At 38.7% G+C, this 18,218-nt stretch overlaps 1 protein-coding gene across 1 annotated transcript in view; it reads right to left on the minus strand.

The window, feature by feature from the left end:
• LOC122144431 (NLR family CARD domain-containing protein 3-like) overlaps nt 1–18,218 on the minus strand; it is a 103,630-nt gene that overhangs the window by 54,183 nt on the left and 31,229 nt on the right. The window lies entirely within an intron of this gene.

An 18,218-nucleotide genomic window follows, 5' to 3' on the forward strand; every position in this document is an offset into this window, starting at 1 on the left:
ATATCCCCTTGGCGCCACTAAAATACAGTATTTTTGATTTACTGTAAATCTAAATACAGTAAAAAAAAAAAAAAAAAAAATGAGCGCGAAACCTGACCAATCACAGAAAAGCATTTATTTCCCGCTTGGAGAAAGAAGAAAACGAAGACAGACAGATGCGAGAAGAATCAGTCAGATGCAAAGGTGTGTACAAATATTATTCCTTTTACTTTTACATATATTATATCTTTGGTTTAACTAAAAAAAATAAATGAATAAAAAATAAACGCTGCCACTTAACGGCGCGCAGACACCTCACATTTATGCTGTGAAGAGAGCTAGAGAGAGTTGTGGTAACACTGTGCAAACATTCATATTTCCTTCCTTTCTTTCCCTTTTCTGAACGTTTCACCGTCAAAATATGGACATTAAGGGGTCTCTGCCTTGGGTTTGACCACGTCAGGAGCTGGTGAGTGTTCATGTGAACTGTTGGCCGAACAACAAAGCTTTTGTGGATTTAGTTTAAAGTCAGTCGGTTTTTTTTCCGCTATTATCGCTTGCCGTTAACTGATTACCCCATATAAATGCACGTCATGCATATAGTGCTAGAGTAAAACCCACAATGTTCGTGTGCAAACACTGTGGCGTCTCTGTGGAGACATTATACAAGGTGTTAATCATGCCAAAGGGCATAAAAACACAACGAACTTCAGGTTTTCGTGTGCAGTTCCTGAATGCCCATGCACTTTCCAAACCCTCTCCGCCCTTCAGTCTCACATTTACCGCAAACACAGAAAGGCCGCGAAAAAAAAGAAGAGATGATAAGAGCAGGATGTGAATTCTAGATGCAGTGTTGAAGGCTGTACATTCGTGTCGACCAAATTCGCCAGTCTTTGTGAACATCTAAGTCTTATTATTGCTGTTAACATAACTGTTGCAAATAAATACATTTTATACAAAAAAGTTTTCATAATATGCTTTATTTATCTGAGTGTCTCAACTTTAAAAATTGCTGTTTCATCTTTGGACCCTACATTACCTTACATTTCTTACCTATGGAACTTATTTAAACATAACATTATTATTATTATTACAATTTTTTACAATGTTACTGATGTATAGATTAATATCTTACCCTCTGTTCTTTTTAAATTTTGTATATTGTATATACAGTATATATATACACTGTATATTGTATATACAGTAAATTTTGTATATTGTATATACATATTGTATATGTTTTATAAGAAAAAAAGCATGCCCCATCCGGGTTTGTCACTTATTGGGGTCCCCTGGAAATATTTCCGTTGTGTTCTGTGCCATTTGCAGCGCATTTCTGTATTTGGTTGTGTTGTTAGACATTTTTACGCATCAAATGATCTAACATTTTTTTTTCTGTTATGTAAAGGTTCATTGTGAGGATTAACCCTGACAACAGCAAGTGCTCCTCAAAGTTCCAGGTCAGCAAAAGAAGTGGGAAGATGCATGGTGCAAAGGAAGAACTCTGGACTAAACCCTCATGTATCCTCCTTCATTAAGGAGTTTCTGGACTTCAGCTGGGAAAAATATTAAGCTACTAAGAGCAAATACATTCTAGTTTTCTGAATTTGTACATTTTTAAGATTGTTCCTATGACTGAATCTGTTCATGTCTGTTGTTTTAAAATGCTCCTAATATGAAACTTTTATGCATAAATGAAAAGTTTTCAAGTTTTTGGAAAACTGAAAGTACAATCTGCAAGAATATTAAAATGTTATTTCAAGTATTACAATTGAACAATTAAATCAATAAAAGAAGTTAAACAATCTTTTGTTTCTTTTTATAGTTTTTACTACTGAGACCTGTTGAAATACAATAATTTGTACAGTTTTACAAAAAATTGTAAAAGTGGACAACAAATTACAGTAAATTTCACAGTGTAAAGTAATATTTTTATTGTATTAAAATATATAAATGGAGAAAAGAACATAACATTGTGTTTTACAGTAAAAATATATTGTAAATATATTTACAGCAAGTTAAATGGTACTGTAAATATGAATACAGTATTTTTACTGTAAGTTTAATTTACAGTAAGTTACTGGCAAACTGCTGCCAGTAAGTTACTGTAATTTCTACAGGAACTTTTTTACAGTTTAGCATCAGAAACGTCTCGTTTCAAAAAGGACTGGACTGCTGCTAAGTGGTCCAAAGTAATGTTCTCTGATGAAAGTAAATTTTGCATTTCCTTTGGAAATCAGGGTCTCAGAGTCTGGAGGAAGATAGGAGAGGCACACAATCCACGTTGCTTGAGGTCCAGTGTAAAGTTTCCACAGTCAGTGATGGTTTGGGGTGCCATGTCATCTGCTGGTGTTGGCCCACCGTGTTTTCTGAGGTCCAAGGTCAACGCAGCCGTATACCAGGAAGTTTTAGAGCACTTCATGAAAATCTATGGGGTATTGTGAAGAGGAAGATGCGATATGCCAGACCCAAGAATGCAGAAGAGCTGAAGGCCACTCTCAGAGCAACCTGGGCTCTCATAACACCTGAGCAGTGCCACAGACTGATCGACTCCATGCCACGCCGCATTGCTGCAGTATTCAGGCAAAAGGAGCCCCCAACTAAGTATCGAGTGCTTTACATGCTCATACTTTTCATGTTCATACTTTTCAGTTGGCCAAGATTTCTAAAAATCCTTTCTTTGTATTGGTCTTAAGTAATATTCAAATTTTCTGAGATACTGAATATGGGATTTTCCTTAGTTGTCAGTTATAATTATCAAAATTAAAAGAAATAAACATTTGAAATATATCAGTCTGTGTGTAATGAATGAGTATAATATACACATTTCACTTTTTGAATGGAATTAGTGAAATAAATCAGCTTTTTGATGATATTCTAATTATATGACCAGCACCTGTATAGCTACAGAGAAAGGAGATACGTATCGCCGATGAATGGTTTGAATTTGGATCTGTTCCTCACACCAAGCATCACATGGATACAGAGGATTTAAATAAAAATAAGATACTTTCATGATCATTTTATTTAATGCTTGTGCATGACAGCATACTAATAAAAATGATGTGCCCCCACTGTCTAAACCAAATAAATATTACATGATAATGGTTAAATGATCTCTCTCTCTCTCTCTCTCTTTCCATGTAAGGATTCTAAGATTGTTTGTACCAAGAATAATATACAATCTTATAAAATTATAATTAAGTGCAGTTTAATGCACTTGACTGATTTGCTTAATTTTGAAATGATGTTTCATTCTGTTTTGACTTGCCATTTTAAAGACTACATTTTAACAATACTACACTTCATTAAAAATGTATTTGATCATTTAACCATTATCATGCAATATTGTATTTATCTTGTTTATCATGGGTCACATAATATGCTGTCAGATCTTAGCCTGATTTGGGCCACATATCACTGGATTGATCTGGGCCACACTCCTCCCACCAACAATCGGCCCTCATATTGTTTGCCATGATCCACGCCGTGCCGTCATTGCCACACATGGCCTGGCTCTGGCTGAAAGGGTACATGCCATTGCCGACAGAAGGCCAGCAGTGCCAGCTTGAGGCCATATTTGGGCCAAGTCCATTTGCTATGTGGGTAACAGATAATGATCTGGGCTGGTGGCTTGTGTTGTGTTGTACCAATGGTAGAAGTCAAATATAATGATTTATGCATTCAATACTCACTGGAGAGTAGGCTAGGTGTTTGTGGCAATAACATGCAGTGTACATGTTTTTGCCCTGTGAGAGTAAAAATAAAAATTAAGCAGATTACCACTTGCCTTTCAAATATGAAATGAAGATGCAACGCGGCATTCTCTATATTTTTTTCATAAAGTCTGATGTGCTTTACACGCTTATATGTACTGATTCGACTACATCTATATAGACAGGAGGATATGAGAAAGGCAGTAAAGATGTGTCACATTAGTACATGGTTGGATGACATGACATACAATTCTACCTGTCCATGATGTCATATATAAATAAAAATGGGTATTTGTTAAAAATATATATCTTTATGTTGTTCCTCTGACAAGATATTACAGCATACTATTGCTTTAGTTGGTGTATAAAGACCTCTACTTCAAATCTAAACATCAAAATTGTCATATTGTGTAACTGTCCAAGCTATGTGTGACCTTACTAATACAACAATATATCTCAGCAAAGTATAAATAATCGATATATGTACAGTTTAATTAACAGAATTAGGCATTTTTTATGGATACAGAATGTGTTGATGTCTGTGCATGATTTTAAAGGGTAACGCTTTACAATAGTACATGAATCATCATGTACTAATACCTGAATTAATAATTACTTGACTATGAAATAATGAGTTAAGATATGTATTAATCAAGAACTAATGAAGAACTAACTTAACTACGACATGAGTCATATGAACTACTGCATGAATAACACTACCTTAATTACATGTTAGTTCCTGCATGTTAGTTAATGTATTAATTAACACTTTGAGGTAAACTAAATCAAACATGCTCTAGAAGCAAGATGTATGAAAATGGCACAATGTAAAATTGTTTATAAATTTGCCACCAACTCTTGTCATAAAAATCAGTGAACGACAGTGGATTTATTGCAATATTTACGTTTAACCTAACTCATCCAACGCACAATGATGCATTCATAATTAAAAACAATTTCATCATTCGGTTTTGAGTGATTCCACTGCTGCTGTCCTACAATAACATTAAGCAGATGCAATTTTCCAAATTAAAATCAGTTAGCATAGAGATGCTGATGATCACTTTTGTTATGTTATGGATTGGTTTACTGTCTTTATATCATAATAATGCCCCCCCCCCATGTAAATTCATGTTAGTGTCACGTCCGGGATACAAGGAAACACAGTGAGAGATCCAAATGCAAGTACATCTTTATTTAGGGGCAATCCAAAGAATAAACAGTCCAGGCAGGGGTCAAAACCAAACATATCCAAAAGATAAACAAACAAGAACACCAGGCTAGACACAACTAGAGACGGACGAGAATAAACAAGGACTCCGTGACACATACTAAGACAGACACAGGGATAAATACACAGGGACATGACAAACGCTAATGGGGAATTGACTGCATGCAATGATTACTAACCAGTGACAGCTGAGTGCAATGAGGAGACAGGGATCGTGGGGAATGTAGTTCAGGTTGTGCAGCCGGCCAGGGAGGAACCCGACATTTGCGCGGCCAGGACGGAACCTGCAATTCCGGGGCCCCTGTGGAGATGTGAAGGTGCTCTGGACGGCCTGTGGAGACATGAAGTGCCTTGGCTTCGGGAACCATCTCGGGCACCGCCTCGGGAATGGCCTCGGACCCCGCCTCGGCCTTGGGCACCGCATCGGGAACGGCCACCACATCGGGAATGGCCTCGGGCCCCGCATCGGGAACCGCCTCGGCCTCGGGAACCATCTCGGGCACTGCATTGAACACCGCCCTCGGAAATGGCCTCGGACCCCGCCTCGGTCACCGCCTCGGCCTTGGGCACCGCATCGGGAACAGCCTCGGCCTTGGGAACCATCTCGGGCACCGCATCGGACACCGCCTCGACCTCCCGGAAGAGCGTCGGGCACCGCCTCTGGGCCTCCGGAAGAGCGTCGGGCACCGCCTCGGCCTCCGGAAGAGCGTCGGGCACCGCCTCGGCCTCCGGAACAGCATCGGGCACCGCCTCGGCATCGGGCAGCGCCTCGGTCTCCGGAAGGGCATCGGGCACCGCCTCGGCATCAGGCACCGCCTCGGCCTCAGCATCGGGAACCGCCTCGGCCACCACCTCGGCCTCGGCATCGGGAACCGCCTCGGCCTCGGCATCGGGGAACCGCCTCGGCCTCGGAAACCACCTGTGGCCATCATGGGCAGTGGCGCCACCCATGGCGGACCTGCGCTTCTTCTCCCCTCTCCGTCCGCCATGGTGAGACAGTGGCTCTGATCCGTCCCAGCTGAGCCCAAGGTCGAAGGGGGGCCATGGTTGAGAGCGATGTTGAACCTCCTCTCGACCACTCCCTCCTCGGCGACCTCCCCTGGTTCCCCGGAAGACCACCAGGCGAGTTCCCTCAAAACTGCTCCTCTCCCTCAAAACTGCTCCTCTCCCGCTCTGTGGCTGGGGAGGAAACGTGAGCCGACATACCGCTGGATCTCAAGTTGACGGAGTCCTTCTGTCACGTCCGGGATACAAGGAAACACAGTGAGAGATCCAAATGCGAGTACGTCTTTATTTTGGGGCAATCCAAAGAATAAACAGTCCAGGCAGGGGTCAAAACCAAACATATCCAAAAGATAAACAAACAAGAACACCAGGCTAGACACAACTAGAGACAGACGAGAATAAACAAGGACTCCGTGACACATACTAAGACAGACCGGTATAAATACACAGGGACATGACAAACGCTAATGGGGAATTGACTGCGTGCAATGATTACTAACCAGTGACAGCTGAGTGCAATGAGGAGACAGGGATCGTGGGGAATGTAGTTCAGGAAGGGACCCTGACCCAGGGAACAAAACCCAGACACTGTGACAGTTAGTCTATGAGCTGTTAATGATTTAGTAATTATCTAAATAATTCATCTCAATTAACATCCACCAAGGTGATTCTTATTTTGCACCAGTATATCCAAGATGATTACAAGATACATATTGAACAGCACTTAAAGCACGGAAATTAAAAGGTAAAATACACATTTTATTTAACAAAGCTTTTAAATATCAGCGCACCTTAAATGAAAGGGACAAGTTAACTTTTATTTTAACCTGTATTTTACTTAAATCTTACATAAAACAATCAAATGTTAAGTGTGTTGTCCTCTAAACAGGAAATTGATGGTGAATGTCTTTTATTAGGCGACCAAGTGGTCCCCTTTTTTTTTTTGCACCAAGCCAATGAGTCCACTCTATGAGAGAGAGGTGTTCTTTTAACATGTTCTCTGTCCTATTTTCTCTTAGTCTCCATACACTTGTTTTGTATGTCAGCCAAGCTCTTTCAATGTGTTGTGAGTGAGCTCCACTGTGTGGGTCTACAAACCACTGGGAATGGTTCACTGTAAAATGTTTGTAGCCCACATTGGCTAAAGCCCCCAGGTAGGCTCTCCACTCATCTGACATAATGGTAGTGCCTGGACGCACATGTTTTACAACTATGGGGATAGGTCTTGATCTTCTTTTCACAAGCCGCAGGATTGAGTGTCTGCATCTATCCCTCACACCTAGCATGCCAAACACCCATTTTTTTCACCTCCATGTTGTTGATGCTCTCCCTCGTCCATACTGTAAAAGTTAAATATTTAATTAAAAAGAGAAATACTACAATATTATTTTATTTTTTTTATTTAACATGTTTACACATACAGATGGGTGACAAATTAAAGGAAAATCTGGGGGAGCTTTATAAATGGCAGTTAGCCAGACCAACAAGTATGAAGATGAAGAAAGTACCTCTATCCACATCCATCCATCATAAACATTGGGGCTTTTCATTTGAACAACCCTCTACATCAGGGTTCCTCAAATCTTACCCTCGAGGCCCAGTGCACTGCAGAGTTTAGCTCCAACCCTGATCAAACTCACCTACCTGTGATTTTCTAATGATGCTGAAGACACTGATTAGCATGCTTAGGTGTGTTTGACCAGGGTTGGAGCTAAACTCTGCAGTGCACTGGCCCTCGAGGGTAAGATTTGAATAACCCTGCTCTACATTGTGAGTAAATCACTCGCATTTGCGACTAATCTTCACTCTGGGTGACTAAATTCTCAGATTTTACTCGCCAATGTGTGAGTTGGAGGACAAGTACAAGTTTAGCACAAATATATTTTCACTTGCTGAACACTCAGACTAAGCGCTTCAGAGTTTCATGATCGGTGCTATTTTTAGTTCATCTCAATGGATGCACAGCGCACCTGTATTTGATGTACCATAAACTTTAGTGTAACGGCGCACAACTCGTCATCACTTTGTTGAAAGCAGAGAGCGGGAGAGAGTCTTACATACATGCAGAATTGACCGGCTACATGTAAATGATATTTTTTGTTGTATTTTCCTGTTAAAATAATGGAATTCCTTTGGATTTTTCCCGCTTTTAAGAACTGCCGAGTTTTTCCGTTAGTGAGTGGAACTAAATGCGCAAGCGGCAATCTCATTGGCTGGTGCTCACCTATTATCGTCTCTGATTTGATTTCAGCTAATCAGTTCGAACGAACGCACACAACCTGATTAATATTCATGAATCCAGCAGCTCATTAATCCTCAGTGTGTTTTACACCGTTCTTATTAGCAGAATTCGTATTATTATATTATCGTCATATCAGTATTACTGTTAGTTTTTTCCCCCATTTTTCTTTTTTTAAAGAAACACTGGAATGACCAAAAAAAAAGGTATTCTGCCAATCACAATGCACTGGATAGCTGGCCAATCAGAGAACACCTTGCTTTTCAGCATGATGAGCTTTGTAAAAATTGACACGTTTTAGAAAGGCGGGGCAAAGTGGAGAAACAATAATGTACAGTATGTAGAAAATAATGTTTTTTTTTTACCTTAAACCACATTGTATTACACTAAATACACTAAATAATGCTCTTTTTAGCAACGTCATATGACCCATTTAAGGTTATACGTTATTTCTAAGTTACTAGAAATCGTAACCAAGTTTGTAATCAAGTAACATTTGATCATCAGGTTTTATGCTATTACGATCTTTTTTTATTATCTGCATTTCCACATATTTTCTAAAGACCAATTCACACTGCACTGATAGACACTGACAAACAGGGACAATCAACAGATTACAGTACGTCATGTCTCAGACATTCCACAACCAAATAAATGCCAATTAGAAGCATTCAGATGACAACAACAGTGGTCGGCAACTGCAGTGTGAATTTGCCTAACAGGTTCTAAATTTACCTTTCGTTTATGACGGACGTTACTTTCATCAAGAACGGCAAATTCTCGAGAACTTCCAATCATTTGTCCATGTCTTCATCTGAATCGTTTTATGGCACAGTGGCAAACTTTCCTCATGATACGAGCCATCTTAGAGAGTGTTCTGGAATCATATCTATTTGTCTGATCTGCAGTCCCTGAGCGAACCTGTGAAGTACATAATGCTGACTCAGAATAGGTAAAGCAGAGTTGTCAAAATTAAAACAATCAAAAAACTTTGAAATGCATTATACCATTTTACTATTCCTTCTCTGCTGTCCTACTCACCTGTAAATGAATATTAGCCAAGATGACAAGCTGAGTTTTGATCTCTCAAAGAGAGACCCTACTCGCACTGATCGGCTGGTTTTCTTGCCTCAATAACTTTTATGTCTGCACATCCTGTGACGGTGATAAATGGCAAAACATGGTTATGCAGACAAAAGTATTTTACCTGGACTAAGAATTAATAAACTGTGGTAAAACAATAATAATAATAATAATTTTCCAAAAACCAAAAGTGTTTACTACTTCTGCAGAAGTTCTGCCCATTGCCAAAGCAACAAGCAGGAAGAAGTTTTTGTACAGTCTTTTCTTTAATGCAGTCTTTGTTTCATGTGCAAAGCTTCCTACTTTTACTTTTAACAATTATTAATTTAATATTAAGCTTGAATGGTGTAAATGCAGCATAACAAAATAAATTAGTTTCATTTACTTTTGTATTTTTATTTTATCTGGCCACTTATATTGCAATAGTGTCATTTAATTTTCTTTTTTTTTTTTTATATATCTTCATGTTTAAAATTTTTGGGGGTGAGGGTGAAAAAAAGTGTCTTAAAGAACAACAACAAAAAAAAAATATTAAATATAGCTGCAAGCAGCAATTACGGGGCCAAGCACTACAGGAGCAAGCTTCAGACAAACAGCGGGAATGAGTGATTAAAACCGTTTTAAGATTATTTTAGGCAAAATGGCTTGAAAACAATAAACACAACAACTAGTAATAGGATTTATTGGCTTATCACGTTTGACCAATAGGTGGCACTGTTACCAAATTAGTGTGGAATGGTCAGTGTGAGGTTACTATTGCACAAACAAAATTTGGTGTCAGTATGTCAAAGCTTTGAAGAGATATAGCTTTAGAGTCATTTTGACACAGTGCTTAAAGTTTATAGCAGCGCTGTATGAAAACGTTTGCGTCTGTCGACACGAAATCCATAACTTTCTGTCAGCACAGTCTGAAGATGATTGTACTCGATTTTGGTGAAAATCAGACCAAAGGTTGATGAGGAGAGCAAAAAAGTATGTTTTCAACATAAATCAAAATGGCCAACAGAAAGTTCGGCTTATTATGACATAATTGATATGTATGTTGTCGGCATGACCCAAGGAATATTTTGAGACCAGTTTCATTACAATAGGTCAATGAAATCAAAAGTTATGAAATTTTCAAAAAATGCTAATAATAAAGAATTAATGAATGTTTATTACTCCAGACCAATAGGTGGCGCTGTTACCAAATTGATGTGGCGTGATCAATTTGTGGTGACAATGGCACATGCAAAGTTTGGTGTAAATATGTCAAATTTGTGCAGAGATACAGCCTCAGATACATTTTGGCATCCTTCCAGCAAATTCGTTGGTGCGCTAAATGAAAACCGTTTTGTATATCGACACGAAATCCATAACTTTTTGCCAGCATCGTCTGAATATGATGTGAGTCACATTTGGTGAAAATTGGACTAACGGTCTAGGAGGAGTTTGAAAAATTAGGTTTTCAACATGAATCAAAATGGCGGACAGGAAGTTTGGCCAATTTTGTCGTAATTGGTATCGATGTTCTCGGCATGATCCAAGGAATATAGGGAGCTCAGTTTCATTCCAATAGTCCAATGTATTCAAACGTTATTAGCATATATGGTAAATTTCTTTATAACTTTTGACCACAAGGTGGCGCTGTGTCCAATGTTTTTGAGTACCATCAGGGCACGGTGTTGAACATTTTTGTAATTAGTTTCGTAACGATACGCTGATGCGTTTGTGATAATACATCAACTTAGATAATAATTCAAAATGGCCGACGCCCAAAATGGCTGACATGGGAAAACTGGGTATCATTTGATTCAACATGATGCACCAAATCTGAAGAGACCAGTTTTGTGATTTTTGGCCAAACCATTCAGAAGTTCTTTGCAAAAATATTCATTTTTCGTATCTCCTGACCACTAGGGGGCACTGCACCGAAACACTGCAGGTAGCCTCAGGTTATGCTTGTTACAACATACACCAAGTTTGGTCTCAATATGCCAAACCTTTGCGGAGATATAGCCTCATAACTATTTTTGCGTGTTTTTTCTTGAATTAGTTTGCGTGTTATTCCAGAACGTTTTGAATAATCAACTTGAATTCCATAACTTTTTGCCAGCATGGTCTTAAGATGATCTGAGCTCATTTTGGTGAGAATCGGACTAACCGTCTAGGAAGAGATAGAAAAGTACTTTTTTCGAATATCTAAAAATAGAAAAAAAACTAAACCTTGCGATTTTTGAATTTTGGGGTTCAGTCGATTTGGCATGAGCCAAGGATTCAGAGAAAAATATAATGTTCCTTCTGTACCTTATGGTTCAAACGTTATTAGCAGACATTTTTTGAAAGTTTGGACAAATGGTGGCGCTAGAGAGCTGGAGTTAGAGACTTTAAATTTGCGATGGTTAATGTTGACACTGTCCTCTATGAGTGTTCCAAATTTCACAACTTTCCCGCAGTCGGTTCTATGGGCTGCCATAGACTTGCGGCGGAAGCGGAAGAATAATAATAATAAATATAGCTGCAAGCAGCAATTACGGGGCCAAGCACTACATGAGTAAGCTTCAGACGAACGGCAGGAATGAGTAATTAAAACCATTTTAAGATTATTTTAGGCAAAAAGGCTTGAAAACAATAAAGACAACAACTAGTAATAGGATTTATTGGCTTATCATGTTTGACCAGTAGGTGGTACTGTTATCAAATTAGTGTGGAATGGTCAGTGTGAGGTGACTATTGCACATACAAAGTTTGGTGTCAGTATGTCAAAGCTTTGAAGAGATATAGCCTTAGTGTCATTTTGACAAAGTGCTTAAAGTTTATAGCGGAGCTGTACGAAAACGCTTGCGTCTATCGACACGAAATCCATAACTTTTTGTCAGCACAGTCTGAAGATAATTGTCCTCGATTTTGGTGAAAATCGGACGAAAGGTTGATGAGGAGAGCAAAAAAGTATGTTTTCAACATAAATCAAAATGGCTGACAGAAAGTTCAGCTTATTATGACATAATTGACATGTTTGTTGTCGGCATGACCCAAGAAATATTTTGAGACAAGTTTCATTACAATAGGTCAATGCAATCAAAAGTTATGAAATTTTCAAAAATGATAATAAATAAGAATTAATGAATGTTTATTACTCCAGACCAATAGGTAGCGCTGTTACCAAATTGATGTGTCGTGATCAATTTGTGGTGACAATGGCACATGCAAAGTTTGGTGTAAATATGTCAAATCTGTGCAGAGATACAGCCTCAAATAGATTTTGGCATCCTTCCAAGAAATTTGTTGGTGCGCTAAACGAAAACTGTTTCGTTTATCGACACAAAATCCATAACTTTTTGCTAGCATCATCTGAAGATGATTTGAGTCACATTTGATGAAAATTGGACTAACGGTCTAGGAGGAGTTTGAAAAATTAGGTTTTCAACATGAATCAAAATGGCGGACAGGAAGTTTGGCCAATTTTGTCATAATTGGTATCGATGTTCTCGGCATGATCCAAAGAATTTAGGGAGACCATTTTCATTCCAATAGTCCAATGTATTCAAACGTTATTAGCATATATGTTAAATTTCTTTATAAGTTTTGACCACAAGGTGGCGCTGTGCCCAAAGTTTTTGAGTACCAGCAGGGCATGGTGTCGAACACTTTTGTAATTAATTTCGTAACGATACGCTAATGCGTTTGTGAAATACAGCAACTTATATAATAATTCAAAATGGCCGACGCCCAAAATGGCTGAAATGGGAAAACTGGGTATCGTTCGATTCAACATGATGCACCGAATCTGAAGAGACCAGTTTTGTGATTTTTGGCCAAACCATTCATACGTTCTGTGCAAAAATATGCATTTTTCGTATCTCCTGACCACTAGGGGGCACTGCGCTGAAACACTGCAGTTAGCCTCAGGCTATGCTTGTTACAACATACACTAAGTTTGGTCTCAACACCCTAAACCGTTGCGGAGATATAGCCTCATAACTATTTTTGCGTGTTTTTTCTTTAATTCGTTTGCGTGTTATTCCAGAACGTTTTGTATAGTCAACTTGAATTCCATAACTTTTTGCCAGCATGGTCTTAAGATGATCTGAGCTCATTTTGGTGAGAATCGGACTAACCGTCTAGGAAGAGATAGAAAAAGTACTTTTTTCGAATATCTAAAAATAGAAAAAAAACTAAACCTTGCGATTTTTGAATTTTGGGGTTCAATCGACTTGGCATGAGCCAAGGATTCAGAGAAAAATATAATGTTCCTTCTGTACCTTATGGTTCAATCGTTATTAGCATACATTTTTTGAAAGTTTGGACAAATGGTGGCGCTAGAGAGTTGGAGTTAGAAACTTTAAATTTGCGATGGTTAATGTTGACACTGTCCTCTATGAGTGTGCCAAATTTCACAACTTTCCCGCAGTTGGTTCTATGGGCTGCCATAGACTTGCGGCGGAAGCGGAAGGATAATAATAATAATAAATATAGCTGCAAGCAGCAATTACGGGGCCAAGCACTCCAGCGGCAAATTGAGGAGCTAAGCATGGCATGGAGCATCACACCAAATGCAACAATGAGCAATTACAACAATTTTAGGATGATTGTAATTGAATAAGCGGAAAAACATAAATACAAGCACTAGCATTATGATTAAATGACTTATCACTTTTGACCAACAGGTGGCGCTGTAATCAAATCATGTTGGTGTGTTCTGTGTGAGGTGACAATGCCACACACAAAGTTTGGTGTCAGTATGCCAAAGCATTGCAGAGATAGAGGCTGAAGTGTCATTTTGGCATCATGCCTGAAATTCGTCACTGTGGTATGCGAAAACGGTTTTGTCTATCGATACAAAATCCATAACATTTTGCCAGCACAGTCTGAAGATCATCTGATTCAATTTTGGTGAAAATCGAACCAACGGTTGATGAGGAGTTCGAAAAAGTAGGTTTTCAACATAAATCAAAATGGCGGACAGGAAGTTCAGCGTACTCTGGCATAATTGTTATCTATGTTGTCGGCATAAGCCAAGGAATATTTTGAGATCAGTTTCATTGCAATAGGCTAATGCAATAAAAAGTTACTAGCATTTTTATAAGTGTAATTATTAATGGGTAATGAATGATTTATTACTCTTGACCAATAGGTGGCGCTGTTACAAAATTGATGTGGCATGGTCAGTCTGAGATGACAATGGCACATACAAAGTTTGGTACAAATATGTCAAAGCTTTGCCGAGAAACAGCCTCAGATGTATTTTTGCATCTTACAAACAAATTCGTTGATGCGCTAAACGAAAACTGTTTTGTATATCAACACGAATTCCATAACTTTTTGTCAGCTTGGTCTGAAGATGATCCGAACCAAATTTGGTGAAAATCGGACTAACGGTCTAGGAGGAGTTCGAAAAAGTAGGTTTTCAACTTTAATAAAAATGGCGGACAGGAAGTATGGTCAATTTTGGAATAATTGGTATCGATGTTCTCGGCATGACCCAAAGAATATAGAGACATGACTTTCATTGCAATAGTCTAATTTTTTCAAAAGTTATTAGCGTTTTTAAGATATTTCATTATTACTTTTGACCACAAGGTGGCGCTGCCACCAAACTTTTTGAGTACCTTCAGGGCATGGAGCCAAACATTTTTGTAATTATTTTCGTAGTGATCCGATAATGCGTTTAAAAAATACAGCATTTTGAAACATAATTCAAAATGGCCGACACCAAAAATGGCTGACACGGGGAAAATTGGATATCACTCGACTTTACATGACCCACCGAATCTAATGAGACCAGTTTGTGATTTTTGGCCTAACCATTCAGAAGTTATAAGCAAAAATATGCAATTTTCATATCTCCTGACCACTAGGTGGCGCTGCGTCGAAGCACTGCAGGAAGTCTCAGGTCATGCTTGTTATAACACACACCAAGTTTGGTCTCAATACGCCAAACCTTTGCGGAGTTATAGCCTCACAAGCATTTTTGCGTGCTTTTCGTAGAATTTGTTCGCGTAGTATTCGAGAACGGTTGGACAAATCAACTTGAATTCCATAAATTTTGCCAGCATTGTCTGAAGATGATCTGAGCCAATTTTTATGAGAATCAGACTAACCGTCTAGGACGAGTTCGAAAAAGTAGGTTTTTCGAACAATTGAAAATAGCGAAAAAACTAAACCTTGCGATTTTTTTATTTTTGGGTTCATTCGACTTGGCCTGAGCCAAGGATTCAGAAGAAAAAAGAATTTTAATTTTGTGGCTTACGGTTCAAAAGTTATTAGCATAAAAATATTGAAATTTTGGACAAGTGGTGGCGCTAAAGAGTAGGAGATAGAGACTTCAAATTTGCTATAGTTAATGCTGGGACTGTCCTCTATCAGTGTGCCCAAATTATACAACTTTCCCGCAATCGGTTCTATGGGCTGCCATAGACTTGAGGCGGAAGAAGAAGAAGAAGAAGAAGAAGAAGAAGAATAACGCCAACGGATACAATAGGTGCCTACGCACCTTCGGTGCTTGGCCCCTAATAATAATAATAAGAAATCTAACGATTTCAATAGGTGCCTAAGCACCTTCGGTGCTTGGCCCCTAAATATAGCTGCAAGCAGCAATTACGGGGCCAAGCACTCCAGCGGCAAATTGAGGAGCTAAGCATGGCGTGGAGCATCACACCAAATGCAACAATGAGCAATTTCAGCAATTTTAGAATGACTGTAATTGAAATGGCGGAAAACTCATAAATAAAAGCAATAGTATTATGATTAAATGGCTTATCACTTTTGACCAACAGGTGGCGCTGTGATCAAATCATTTTGGTGTGTTCTGTGTGAGGTGAGAATGGCACACACAAAGTTTGGTGTCAGTATGCCAAAGCATTGCAGAGATACAGGCTGAAGAGTCATTTTGGCATCATGCCTGAAATTCGTCGCTGTGGTATGCGAAAACAATTTTGTCTATCGATACAAAATCCATAACATTTTGTCAGCACAGTCTGAAGATCATCTGATTCTAATTTTGGTGAAAATCGGACCAACGGTTGATGAGGAGTTCGAAAAATTAAGTTTTCAACATAAATCAAAATGGCGGACAGGAAGTTCAGCTTACTCTGGCATATTTGGTATCTATGTTGTCGGCATAAGCCACAGAATATTTTGAGACCAGTTTTATTGCAATTGGCTCATGTAATAAAAAGTTATTAGCATTTTTATTAATGTCATTTTTAACGATTAATAAATGGCTTATTACTCTTGACCAATAGGTGGCGCTGTTACCAAATTGATGTGGCATGGTCAGAGTGAGGTGGTAATGGCACATATAAAGTTTGGTGCAAATATCTCAAAGGGATGCAGAGATACAGCCTCAGATGTATTTTGGTATCTTTCCATCAAATTTGTTGTTGCGCTAAATGAAAACCATTTCGTATATCGACATGAAATCCATAACTTTTTGCCAGCTTCGTCTGAAGATGATCTGAGCCAAAATTGGTGAAAATTGGACTAATGGTCTAGGAGGAGTTCGAAAAAGTAGGTTTTCAACATGAATCAAAATGGCGGACAGGAAATTCAGTCAATTATGGCAAAATTGATATAGTTGTTGTCGGAACGATCCACGGAATCTATCAACATCAGTTACATTACAATAGGTTAATGTAAGCTAAAGTTATTAGCATTTTTTAGATATTTCATCATAACTTTTGACCACAAGGTGGCGCTGCCCCGAAAACTTTTTTGAGTACCATCAGGGCATGAAGCCGAAGATTTTTGTAATTATTTTCGTAACGATACGATAATGCATTCAAAAAATACAGCATTTTAAAACATAATTCAAAATGGCCGACGCCTAAAATGGCTGACACGGGAAAATTGGATATCATTCAACTTGATATGACCCACTGAGTCTAAAGAGACCAGTTTTGTGATTTTTGGCCAAACCATTCAGAAGTTATAAGCAAAAATATGCATTTTTCATATCTCCTGACCACTAGGTGGCGCTGCGTCGAAACACTGCAAGTAGTTTCAGGTCATGGTGGTTATAACACACACCAAGCTTGGTCTCGATACACCAAACCGTTGTGGAGTTATAGCCTCACATGCATTTTTGCGTGCTTTTTGTAGAATTTGTTCACGTGGTATTCGAGAATGGTTATACGAATCAACTTGAATTCCATAACTTTTTGCCAGCATGGTCTGAAGATGATCTGAGCCGATTTTGGTGAGAATCAGACAAACCATCTACGACGAGTTCGAAAAATTAGGTTTTACGAACAATAAAATATAGCGAAAAAAACTAAAACTTGCGATTTTTTGAATTTTGGTGTTCATTCGACTTGGCATGAGCCAAGAATTCAGAGAAAAATATAACATTCCTTCTGTACCTTATGGGTCAAAAGTTATTAGCATAAAGATATAGACAATTTTGACAAGTAGTGGCGCTATAGACTCCAAATTTGCTATGGTTTATGTTGAGACTGTCCTCTATCAGTGTGCCAAATTTCACAACTTTCCCGCAAGCGGTTCTATGGGCTGCCATAGACTTGCGGCGGGAAGAAACAAAGAAGAAGAATAATAATAAAAAGAATCCTAACGATTACAATAGGTGGCTAAGCACCTTCGGTGCTTGGCCCCTAATAAATATAGTTGCAAGCAGCAATTACGGGGCCAAGCACTCCAGCGGCAAATTGAGGAGCTAAGCATGGCAATGAGCATCACACCAAATGCAACAATGAGCACTTTCAGCAATTTTAGGATGATTGTAATTGAAATGGTGGAAAAATCATAAATAGAAGCACTAGTATTATGTTTAAATGGCTTATTACTTTTGACCAACAGGTGGTGCTGTAATCAAATCATTTCGGTGTTTTCTGTGTGAGGTGAGAATGGCACACACAAAGTTTGGTGTCAGTATGCCAAAGCATTGCAGAGATACAGACTGAAGTGTCATTTTGGCATCATGCCTGAAATTCGTCGCTGTAGTATGCGAAAACGGTTTTGACTATCCATA

This window comes from Cyprinus carpio, unplaced genomic scaffold (assembly GCF_018340385.1).
Source record: "Cyprinus carpio isolate SPL01 unplaced genomic scaffold, ASM1834038v1 S000006675, whole genome shotgun sequence".
NCBI classification, from domain to species: Eukaryota; Metazoa; Chordata; class Actinopteri; order Cypriniformes; family Cyprinidae; genus Cyprinus; species Cyprinus carpio.